The following is a 12,842-nucleotide window of genomic DNA, read 5'->3' on the forward strand; positions in this document are numbered from 1 at the left end:
TCTCAACCTGAAGCAAAGTTCTTAACCTGAAGCACTATTTCTGGGATAGTGGAGTATGTAACCTGAAGCGTATGTAACCTGAGGTACCACTGTAAATTGTTTTAAAAAAGAAATGCTATTAGCTCTTGGCCTGATTTCAAAAGCCCTCCTCAAGCAGTTAGCTCAGACTTCCAGCAAGAATGGTCTGTCCCTTTCTGTGGGTCTGCCTATTGCTGGTTTTGGCCCTTTCCACTACTAGCATGTGGCTTCCAAAAGATTAACACACACACACCCCAAGTTCAGGGATAGCCAAAGTGGTGCCCTCCATATGTTGTTGGACTGCAACTCCCATCAGCTCCAACTAGCATGACCAATGGTCAGGAGTGATGGGTGCAGTTACGAGACTGATTGGATAGAAAGCAGAGAGCCCAACAGTAGGTGGTCCAGAGCCTACTAATTATAGTTCTGCCCCCATCTTCCTCCCTGCTGAATTCTACAAGGGCAACACGGAGACTAAGGAGGTGGAAGCTGGCAGGCATTGTGACCCCCTGGGCTGGTTGTAAGAAAGAAGGTGAGGGACGCTGTCTGTCTGAGGGCAGATTGAGATTGGTGGGGCAGTGCCCCATTTGCACCAATGGACCACCCTCCACTGGAGTGCATACCTCAACTCTAATAAAATGCTCTAAACAAAAATAAAAAAATTCAGCTATGGGGTAACCTGAGCCCAGAGCGGGTGTGGGATAAAGGGCAAACTCTTCACCAAGTCCCTTTGTCCCAGCCTTGTTTTGGCCTAAAAACTTAGTTTCAGAATCCACCCAGTGCATTTGATGAATCTAGTAGAACAAGTTGTTAAAAATTCCAAGTGGGGAATTCTATGCTGGAGCCAACTCTGTTGATCCAGTTTTTTCCTTGGCCTTCTTCATCTCATTCCCCCAGTTGCTTCTTCCGCACGTCACAGAGCAACCTGGCAGCCGGAGAGGGGATTTCATCACTTGCTTGGCCACCCAGGCAGTTCCAGCCTTTCCTTCTTGAGGCTGGGCAGACGCAGGGTGTGGTGGCCCCCTTGTGTCTCTGTGTGGTTGCATGCTTTGGGGTGGGGGTGGGAATATAAAATGGAATTGTTTGGGGTGGGGCAGGGGGGAAACAATGCTCTATAATCGATTCAAGAATTCAAATGACAAAGAGTATTAATTCAAAGCCTATAGGAACAAAACACAGTTTTAGAATAGACGGGGATCTGGACTAGCTTTTGTAGCTTGATGGCTGTATGGCTAGGGTAAAATGCGAGAAGAGGGCTTATGGCACAGTGAGTGAAAGAGCCTGCTCATGCCTTCAGGATAATTCTGTGGCATGGTTTAGTACAGTGTTTCCCAACCTTTTTTGGGCAAAGGCACACTTGTTTCATGAAAAAAATCTCGAGGCACACCACCATTACAGCCCCGTGACGTCAGCGCGCAGCGTCACGCCGGGAGGGACATGAATTGGTAGCAAATTACATAATCACCTCCTTGAGGGCTGGCTCATCTTCTCCGAAGGCAGAACCCCATTAATTAACAGGACAGAATCACACCATAGCCAAGACGAGGGGGGAAAACCTCAGTCATGCACATGTGGGGGCTAAATGAGGACGAAGACCGGGCAGAGAGCAGGCTTCCAATCACCCCACCTGGCCAGGACAATCCCTGGGTGCTCCCTTGGGCCACTCGCCTGACCCACCTCGCAGGGCTGTTGTTGCGAGGATAACACGGGGAGAACCACGCGCGCCCCCGGGAGCTCCTTGGAGGAGAAAGCGGGCGATGAATGCAATGCACGAAATATATGAGAGGCGACCAGGTTTTGCAGGTGAGGGGCCCCCGCCAGCCTCCGCTTCCAACACCCGACGCAACGACGCCGAAGTTTCCCCCCGGGCTCGGCTCGGGGAGCAACGCTGCTCCCCCCCCGGCTCCCCTTCGCCCTCCCGGCTCTCTCTGCCGCCCACTGGGGACCCCCCTCACCTGCCAAGTCCGGAGCGCCGGTGGAAGTTGCATGCATGCATGCAGGGCGCCGCGTTGCCATTGCATTGCACTGCACTCCATGCAACGCATGCATTGCCTTGCACGCCCGCCAAGGGGTCTCCCCGCGGTCCAATGCGTCCCCTCCGGCGCAGATGCAGCATTGCAAAAATAAAAAAACCCCGACGCAGCCCTACCTGGGGGGCAGCCTCCGCTCCGCCTCCGCGGGGATCCCCGGGCTCCATCCTGCCGCCCGATCTCCGCGGGGGCGCAGGCAGGCTGCGCGGGGTCTGTGCGGAAGAGCCCCTGCCCGCCCGGCCGCCGCCGCTGTGCTCATTCCATGGCCGGCAGAAGAGCGCTTCAAACAAAACGCCCGGCCCGCCAGGCCACGCTGGGAAACGTAGTTTGCGCGCGCGGGCGCGGAGCCCAAGGACGAGGGGACTACGGATCCCGGCAGCCCCCGCGCCGGGGACGGAGGGGGAGAGGCCGGGTGCAGGGATGGAGGGACGGGTGGGCGAGTGAGTGAGTGAGTGGCAGCCGCCAAGCCTTGGCCGAGAGCCAGGAAGGGCCTCCCCGGAGGAGGAGGAGGAGGAGGAGGGAGGCACAGAGCGGGAGGGAGGGAGGGAACCCCAGGGGTCATCTAGTGACGGCGCCCCAATCGAAAAATTGACTTAAAAAAAAAATTCGGATTTTTTAATTTTTCCCGCGGCACACCAGGCAACATCTCGCGGCACACTAGTGTGCCACGGAACAGTGGTTGGGAAACACTGGTTTAGTACCGCACAGTTTCAAACCACTTAACTGATTGCTCGTCTCATGTAAGAAAAGGAAAGATAAGCTCCCCAAGCTTAGACAATTAGCATGCCAGGAAACCCAAATCTTTTTCCTGATGTGTAGATTTCTACAAGCTGTGGATTTTTAAACATGCAATTGCTCTCCCTCTTGCTGTCTTTCCTGTAATCTGCAGCAAGAGAGGGTGGTCTGGAGCAAGAGAGGGTGGTCTAAACCACTGAGCCTCTTGGGCTTGCCGGTTATAAGGTCAGCAGTTCGAATCTGCACAACAGAGTAAGCTCCCGTTGCTCTGTCCCTGCTCCTGCCAACCTAACAGTTTGAAAGCACACCAGCGCAAGTAGATAAATAGGTACTGCTGCGGTGGGAAGGTAAATGGCGTTTCCATGCACTCTGGCTTCCATCACAGTGTCCTGTTGCACTAGAAGCAGTTTAGTTATGGTGGCACATGACCCGGGAAGCTGCAGGAAAACACCGGCTCCCTCGGCCTGAAAGCGGAGATGAGCGCCACACCCCATAGTCAAATTCAACTAGCTTTTACCATCCAAGGGCCCTTTACTTTTACCTATCTCATGATGGTTCTGTATAGTCAGGCTCGTAATTTACTAGATTCACAAGTGCTGCTCAAATGGTCCCAGGGGCATTCTGTGGCTTAATGCAGTCATTTCCCATTCAGCTATTTAGGGTCAGTCCTCCCTCCATACTAGGGTTCTCTGGAGGTTTAGACAGGGGTTCTCCCAACCCTACCAGGAGATGGCAAGGATTGAAACAGGTCTTCTGATGCAAAGCTATGGCCCTCCCCCTAAAAATAAAATGATAGCAGGGATGGTGGGAGTTGTAGTCCAAAACATCTGGAGGGCACATGGTTGGATATGCTGCCCGTTGTCCCCATTAGGAAGCTGCCTTATACAGACCATTGGGTCCATATAGCCCAGTGTTGTGTACACTGACTGGCAGTGGCTCTCCAGGGTTTGAGACAAGGAGCTATCCAAGTCCTACCTGGAGATGCCTGGAATTTGAACCTTTTGCATGCATAGCAGGTGCTCTAGCACTGAGCTACAAACCAGCCTTCGGCATTTCTCAAGAAAATTCCCAGACGGGTAATTTAACTGCAAAGAGGAGGAGGAAGAGGATATTCCAGGTCTAGACAATAGGACAAGTTAATTCTCCTTAGTATCCACACTGCACCTTCATGCCCTTATCCTCTGTGCCCCCTTACCCTCAAATCCTTGATATTCAATCAGGTGCTGGTGATGGGTCCCATGGCATTTTGAAAGACAAAACTCTCTCAGAGTGAGAGAAAGAGAGAGACCCCACCCACTTGCCTACATCCCCCCTTCTTGGGGATGACTGCGGTTCATCTGGACAAGGGTATAAAAACGCAGAACATCAGAAACACAGGAATTAATTTAATTTGAAGGCCACTCAAGGAGAGAAGCAGGAGGAGAGTTGAGGGAGGTGAGGGGTGGGAAATGGAGAGGGGACTTTCATATGCAAAACTTAACCCAGACGCATTGCATCAAGCTTTTCTTTTAAAACAAACTGAACTCTGTTTCAGAAAGATGTGCTAAAGAACTCCCATTCTTGTGAAGAAAAACCTAGATTTTCAAGCCTTCTGGGATCCATTGATTCTAGGATGTATTTTAATTGACTGCTTGATTTTATCTTGATGTGTTATATTATTGATGTTAGCCGCTCTGAGCCTGGTTTTGGCCAGGAGGGCAGGTATAAATAAAAATCATCATCATCATCATCATCATTTCTCATTCCCCCCCAGCTGACACTCCTCGACTCCCCCATTTTTGTGTCCCCCCGCAAAGCATTTCCTATCAGATGAAGGGTGAGCGCCATCACCATTTCACTGCACAACCATCCTTGAGAAAACCCCTTAATCTTGATTTTATTTTATTATTCTTTGATAGATTTACAAAAAAAGAAAGACACCAATAAATAAATTTCAGAAAGGAGCAAGATTAGATGCAGACGCACTTTTTGTTGTTGTTGTTCCTTTTAAAAAACAAGACTTATTGTGTGCCACTCTGCCCTCCCCCCCCCCCTTCCACCCAGGGCGGCCCTGCCCTCTGCCTGCATACCTCCAACATTCCTCCAATGAAAAGAGGGACATCCCATTCCATAATGATAATTTTACTATTTATACCCTACACATCTTACTGGGTTGCCGCATCACTCTGGGCAGCTTCCAACATTTAAAAAGAATTAAACTTTTTTTTAAAAAAAACAAACAACCCTCTATACAGTAGTACCTTGGTTTAGAACTTAATTCATTCTGGAGGTCCGTTCTTAACCTGAAACTGCTCTTAACCTGAGGTACCACTTTAGCTAATGGGGCCTCCTGCTGCCGCCGTGGCACAATTTCTGTTCTCTTCCTGAAGCAAAGTTCTTAACCCGAGGTACTGTTTCTGGGTTAGCGGAGTCTGTAACCTGAAGTGTTTGTAACCCGAGGTACCACTTTACAGGATTGCTTTCAGACGGCTTGGGGTTTGGATAACTCTGTGCCCTCGAGCGTTTCTCCAATGAAAATAGGGACGTCCTAAGAGAAAGCAGGACATTTCAGGATCAAATCAGAAACCGGGACGGCTTCTCTAAAACAGGGATGTCCCTGAAAAATAGGAACACTTTGAGGGTCTGTGCCTGCCCCTCAGAACTGGCAGGTCACACGGGGCTGGGCCTTGACAGCATCTCCTCTTCACCTGTTCTCCAGCAGCCACTATAAGCTGCCCGAGGGAGGAGGCTGGCAGCAGCGGCCATGGAGAGGCAACGGAATTCTCCTTTGCAGCCATGACTGCCACTGCTCAGGACACGTGCCAGCTCATGCTGTTCCTTGAACTCAGTGGCGGCAACCCCGGCAGGAGAAACAGGGACATTTGGGGATCAAATCAGAAGTCGTGTTGGTTTTCGTAATTGCAGGACTCCCCCCTGGAAATTTGGGGCACTTTGAGGGTATGGAATAATGGGTACATAAGAAGGGGTAAGTCATCTCCATGGCTTAACAATGATATCCACGTCCATGAATTTTAGGGCTTAGCAAGCACTAAAAGGGTGATGTGATCATTTATTTTCAGGAGAAATATTTGCCTCTGCCATTGAAGAGAAACTGCTCACTTTCCCTCTTCTGTACAAAAGCCAGCATCTTTCCATACATCAAAGGTGTGGAACCTCACAGCTGTGGGCCAACTGTGGCCCTCCAAGCTTCTCTGTCTGACTCATGGGACTCTCCCCTGGCTGTACCCCATCAACAGGCCACAACCCTCACCAGGCCTGGTTTGCACCCTCTTTGAGCATTTTTGCCACTTGTGATCCTGACTCCACCAACCAGTGCAATATCGCCCCCAGGTGGTTGCACAGAATTGAAAGAAGCTCTTGGGTGGTACAAGGTTCCCCACTTCCACCTTTCACTTTGTGCTAACTTTATAAAAGGCTCAGGCCAAGAGGTGTGGGGCAGGGGGAATGATAATAGGACCTAACTTCTCCAGATCTTGGGGAGATAAGGGTGGCCACAGTTGGATCCTGTCTCTGCTGAGCTGTTCTCTTTTGAAGAGCCCTTTCAGATGTTTCCACTTTGCGACTTGCTTTCTTGAAAGATGTAAAAACTTTGCACAACCGCAAAAAAATAAATAAAATAAATAAAAAATCAACAGACTGCAACTTTCGGTTTGGGGAACATAAGGGCGGTTTTCCAAATGCCTCTGATAACCCTCTTCAGAAGCAGGGAGAGTTCTTTCCAAATGGGATCTTACAAATTAGCCCATGAAAATATTCATTTAGCTGAGGCTCTCCCCGCACCCACTTCAGCCCCTCAAGGAAACCTCCATTTATTATTTGGCTGAAACGCTGGATAATTAGCTGTCTTGTCAACACAAAGAAGCTTTTTCTCGATGATGGTAAAATGCATCTGCTTCTAATATTTATAAAGAGTTTGCAAAGGCCATTAATTCTTCTAGTTGGGAACAAAACCAGCTGGCCATTTCTTTCCATTTGATGTGTGTGTTTTTTTTAGGGGGGGGGAGTTTTAATGTACATTTTTTCATGACTAAGGGCATGCATTTTTTGGAGAAACAGTCACACTTGGAGGCTTATAAAGGGGGTGAAAAAATGGGCCCAAGCGGGAAATGGTGTGTATTGTTAGCTAAGTAATTTCTCACCTTGCACCAGGGAAGCGGATCGGTGCCAACTTTAGCGCATTAAGTGACAGAATTCCACATGCTGCTGTAATGCAATCCATGACATGTTAGAAGGGGAAATGTCGTATGTTTTGAAGTCTCTGTCCCTCTGGGAAATGACACACTGATGTCAGCTCTCTAAGAAATTGCAGTCAACATAATCCATCCTGACACTTGAATTACAACATGAAGAGGGTTTTCTCTCTCTCTCCCCACATGATGATGGGCTTCTTCTGAGAAGGCAAAGAAGTGAAACAGCTCCTTTTGAAAGCAGAGCAGTGGTTAAAACAAAATACCTGACATGACAAGGGAGAGGAAAAATAATCAAATCATGGTGTAATTCTGCATAGAAAATAAGCTTTCTCACTCTCCCATATATAAAAACATAGCAGCTGCCTGCTGGACCAGGCTAATGGCCCATTTTGCCCATTGTCTTGTTCTCAGAGTGGCCAACCAGATGTCCCAATGGGAAGGCCACAAGAAGGACCTGAGGGCTGCCTATCTCCTGCCACTTGTGATTCTCAGCAGCTGCCTCTGACGATGGAGGCCTAACTTCTTCTTCTTCTTCTTTGGTGATCCCTCGTAGCCAAGTAAGATTGTCTTCCATAAACTCGGTTTTAACAGTGAGTCCGTAAGTGACTGTGGAGGCCAATTCTGGATCCACACATCCTTCCACAGTGGGGACATTGGTTTCCGGGTGGGAGTTGATCACGGTGTGGATTTGCCAAGCGTGCCTTCCTCTTAGCACGTTTCTCCCTTGCGTTCTGAGTTCAAGTGTCTTCACACCCCATGACACCATTGGTAAAGGCTGTTCTCCAACTGGAGCGCTTGCAGGCCAATGTTTCCCAGTTGTCAGTGTTTATACTACATTTTTTTAGATTTGCCTTGAGACAGTCTTTCAACCTCTTTTGTTGACCACCAGCATTACGCTTTTTAAGTTCAGAATAGAGTAGTTGCTTTGGAAGACGATAATCAGGCATCAGAACAACATGACCAATCCAACGAAGTTGATGTTGAAGAATCATTGCTTCAACACTGGTGATCTTTGCGTCTTCCAGATATTAGTTCACCTGTCTTCCCTAGTGATGTGTAAGATTTTTCAGAGACCGTTAATGGAATCTTTCAAGAGGTTGGAGATGGCGTTTGTAAGTGGTCCATGTTTCACAAGCATATAGTAAGGTTGGTAGTACAATAGCTTTACAAACAAACGTAGCCATCATGACTAGTAGTCATTGTTCAGAGGCAGTGCTTTTCTGAGCACTGGATGCTGTTGATCATCATGGTCCATTTGTGAGCCCCAATAGGAAGGCTCAAAGGATGATTAAGTACAGTTGTACCTTGGTTGTCAAACACCTTGGTACTCGCACGTTTTGGCTCCCAAACGCCACAAACCCAGAAGCAGCCAATTGGAAGCCATGCCTTGGTTTTCAAACCGTTTTGGGAGTCGAACAGACTCCCAGAACAGATTAAGTTCAAGAACCAAGGTACCACTGTAATAATAAGCATGGTCAGGACCTGAGTGCAACAGCATTCTCCCCACTTGTGATTCCCAGCGACTGGTATTCAGAGGCAGACTGCCTGTTAACAGTGGAGGTAGAAATTGGCAGTCATGTCTAGCAGCCATTAATAGCCTTAACCTCCCCAAAGTTGTTTAATCCTCTTCTGAAGCCACCCAAGTTTGTGGACTCTGCCGCCTCTACCAGCAGTGAGTTCCACAGCTTAACTCTGTGTTGGTTAAGAAGTCCTTCCTTTTGCCTGTCCTGGGTCTCCCAATGTTCAGCTTCCTTCCTTCATTTTATTATTATTATTATTATTTATTGTTATTATTATTATTATCATCATTGCACGTCCACAAGTTCTAGTGTCATGGGGGGGACTTCTCTGTCAACTTTCTCTACACCCTGCACACATACACAACCCCCAGAAATATAGGGGAAGATTGATGACCCATCCTTTTTAAGGTCACAGCTGAAATTGGAACAGTCAAAGTTTGGCTTGATCGAACCAAAACTGTGTGTTAAATGACGACTGGATATTCCAGATGGGATTTCTCTGCTGTTCTCCAAGATCATTACAGTTGCACTTTCATCCAGCTTTGGGTTGAGTTGTTGTGCTTTTCTCATTTTATGTTTTTAAAGTCTTCCAGTATGGAAAATCCATGTATTAAGGCGCTTTCTTTTCTCTCTCTTGATTTTCCTTTTGTATCAAGCCAGTACACACACACGAATCTGACAGCAAGCAAACATACACCAGAAGAGCTGGTTTTGGGAAGGAGGGGGAAGCATATCCTGTGAAACAATTCAGGTTTTTACTGCTATAAGAGGCAAAATGATAGGAGCGTATAAAATTATTTACATTGCAGAGAAAGTGGGCAGAGGAAAGCTTTTCTCCCACTCTCATAACACTAGACCTCATGGCCCTCCAGCCAAGCTGAACGTTGGCAGATTCAGGGAAGATAAAAGAAGTAATTCAGGCAGCACATAAGAGGCAGGGATGGCCACCAAATTGAGCATCTTTGACAAATGCATAGAGGAGAGAGCTATTCATGGCTGCTAGCCATGATGGCTTCACTCTGGCTCCATGCATGGAGGGAGCAACACTTTTGAATAGCAGTTGCTGGAAACTGCAGGTGACGGCAATGTTCTTGAGCTCAGATACTGCTTAAGTGCTTCCAACAGGCTTTCTGCTTTGCATGCAGAAGGTCCCACAGTCAGTCTTCAGCATCTCTTGGTAGGAGATCTTCAGCATCTCTTGGTAAGACCCCTGCCTTAAACCCCAAAGAGCTGCCAGCCAGTGTAGACAATATTGAACTAGATGGATCAATGGATCTGTCTCAAGGACTGGAATCTTTCTCTGTTTCTTTAGAGACATAATAATAATAATAATAATAATAATAATAATAATAATTATAATTATAATTATAATTATAATTATAATTATAATTATAATTATAATTTATATCCCGCCCTCCCCAGCCGAAGCCGGGCTCAGAGCGGCTAACAACATTAAAATGATACAATATTCTAAAATCATTTCATTATAAAATCAATTCAAATCAGATTAATAGCAACCACTGGGCTAGAGTTCTGTGAGGATTGCCAAAGGAGGGGGTCAGACTGTGCTTTGGCCAAAGGCCTGGTGGAACAGCTATGTCTTGCAGGCCCTGCGGAAATATGTCTAGTCCCACAGGGCCCTAGTCTCTTGTGACTAGCATTCCACCAGATCAGAGCCACAGCCAAAAAAGCCCTGGCTCTGGTTGAGGCCAGCCTAACCATGACTGTAAGGCAGAGCATCTTTTGTGCATGTGGAAGGCGCCAGGTTCAATCCCAGTCAGCTGGTTCAGTCCACTGAGCTGAATGGACCAAGGATTTTAATCTGTATAAGGCAGCTCCCCCTGAGTTTGTGTAGCATTCCTGCTTGTGGACCACCACTTGCGTAGTGGGCATATTATACTTCTTGCTTTAACTTGGTGTCCTGTTCCTCCTTCTGCAGTGCCCTAAGTTGGCACACACAACCCAGGGTTTGTTGTTAGTGTGTTGATCACATTCCTGCAGCTAAAACATCTGAGCCACAATAGTTCTTAGGGGAAAATTGTGGAGTTTATGTCTGTGATCTGCAAAGCTGTTCAGGCCTAATTAACTCTCTGTTTTCTGTCAGGGACAAAGAGTAAAATAAAGGCTTGGGTAGAAATGTGAGTTATTAATTGGAGGTGAATTAAGGTCAGCAGGCTTTTTTAAGCAGAAGTGGGGGCGGGGACTGTAAAGGTCTGGGCAAAGGGTAGAACTGTTACCAAATCATTCTTTGGCCATCTCTGTGTCAAGGCAGGAAGGGGTGTCCCAGGGGTCCTGTTTGTAAAGAACTGATTGTTCTTAAAAATGCACACTTCATTGCTGTGCAGTTTTCCCCAGGGGTGAACTCTGTCAGGAGTGGGGTACCTGTTTGGATGTGAGCAGTTCTTGAGCTGGAAACGAACATGGCAGGGAGGAGATTCCCAGGCCAGTCCTCCCAGGTGGAAGCTGCCTGCTGCTCCCTGGAATGTAAGGTCCTGTGAGCTGCCTTGTTCAGTCATGCCCAAGGTCCAAGGTGCCACAAATGGGCAGCCTGTGGCCCTTGGATTGGTTTCATGCAGGTGGCAGGGAAAGGGGGGGTAGGGGGGAGAAGGAGGAAGAGAGAGAGAGAATTGCAAAGATGGCAGAGGGAGAGAAGGGAGGGTGGCAGGAAGGGGGAAGGAGTGGCACAGAAAATGTGGGGATATGTGTGGCAGAAAGAGGAAAAATGAAGAAGAGAGAAATGGGACAGAAATAGATAAAACAGAGACAAAGAAAAGAGGGTGGCAGAGAGAGAGAGAGATGTATTTTTGTATGCATTTTAGTTTTTGAAACTGTTCATCTTTTCTGCAATTGGATGATTTTATTTTGTCTTCTGCTTTTGATGTCTGTTTTGGGTTTTAAATGCATTAAATTAATACATTTTGATGTAAAACACTTAAGAGATTATGAAGGTTATTATTATTATTAAGCAGTTCACTAAATAAATAAAGATCAACAAACAGTGATACTGTACTCTCTTGCTTGTCTGGATAGAGGCTGGAATGTGGTGTGTGCCTGGTCTCACCCACTTTTGGTCACACCCACTACTTGTATGTGGCCCCTGGAAGGTTGTCTGTGAGGGAATGTGTCCCTAGAGCTGGAAAAAAAATCCCCCACCTCTATTTTGCGGGGAGAACCTAAGAGAGAACCACACACACACCAGCCCAATGAGGACATTTCTTCACAGTGGACCTACTACTTCACTTCCAATCAGTCGAAATCATAGAAGGGGCCACTTGGATTATGTAGTCCAGGGGTAGTCAATCTTTTTATACCTACTGCCCACTAATGCATCTTTCTTGATGGTAAAATTTCCTTACCGCCCACCAGTGTTCGATGGAAGGATTCAGTTTGTGCCATAGAACCCCCTACCGCCCCCCTAGAATCCTGAAGCGCCCACTAGTGGGCAGTAGGGACCAGGTTGACAACCCCTGATCTAGTCCAACGCCCTGCAATGCAGAAATCTTTTGCACAATGTGAGGCTACCTGCTGAAATCCTGTAACTCTTCATTCTGGGTTGTTGCAAGGGGTGGGGAGCTGTCCCAATTTTGTCCTGCTACAGCAGATGGCACTAATTCATTCTCATTTGGGAAGCATTCCAGAATGGCAAACAACATGTGGGTAGCCCAGTATAAACCCACCACTTATGCACTATATTTGGGCCAGTGATGCACCTGGAAAGCCCCACCAGCAGTCTGGAGGGACCCTGAGTGTGCTGAGTCACCACTGAGTGTGCTGACTCACTTTCAGGAGGGAAAGGAAAACATAGAGAGAGGGGCACTAGAATGGAGAATTTTGCTCTGAAGCACTCCACATGCCAATATTTTTTTTCTTTTTTTTTCTTTTTTTTGCAGACCACAACATTTTTTTCTGCAGTTCCAACTAATTCCTAGCTTGCTGCAGTTTTGGAGGTTGCCTGTGCTTACTTCTAAGCTCTCTTTCAGAGGAGGAGGAGATTTCTAAACATTTTTTAAAGCCATGAGCCTCTCTGAACCGTAGGGATAACTTGCTCTCTGTGTGCATGTGTGTGTTTTAAACTAAATCCATGGCCAAGGATTGAGGTTTCACTTGGCAGTCCACCAGCATCTCACCAACACTTCCAGCCTAGCCGTGGGATTACTTCTCTGTATAATCCCAAGGCTGATTTATTTGAGCACGGACATATTTACAACAACCCGATAAGTAGCGGTTGCTATAAATATGTCTCGGGTACTGCACTCTTTTGCTTCTGCGCCAGCGAGGAAGGGAGCACTCCAGGAGAAATTGACCCTGAAACAAATGGAATGTATCTTAACATTCAAGATTTAAATGAT

The sequence above is a fragment of the Podarcis vaucheri genome (genome assembly GCF_965113315.1).
Source record: "Podarcis vaucheri genome assembly, chromosome: Z".
NCBI lineage: Eukaryota > Metazoa > Chordata > Lepidosauria > Squamata > Lacertidae > Podarcis > Podarcis vaucheri.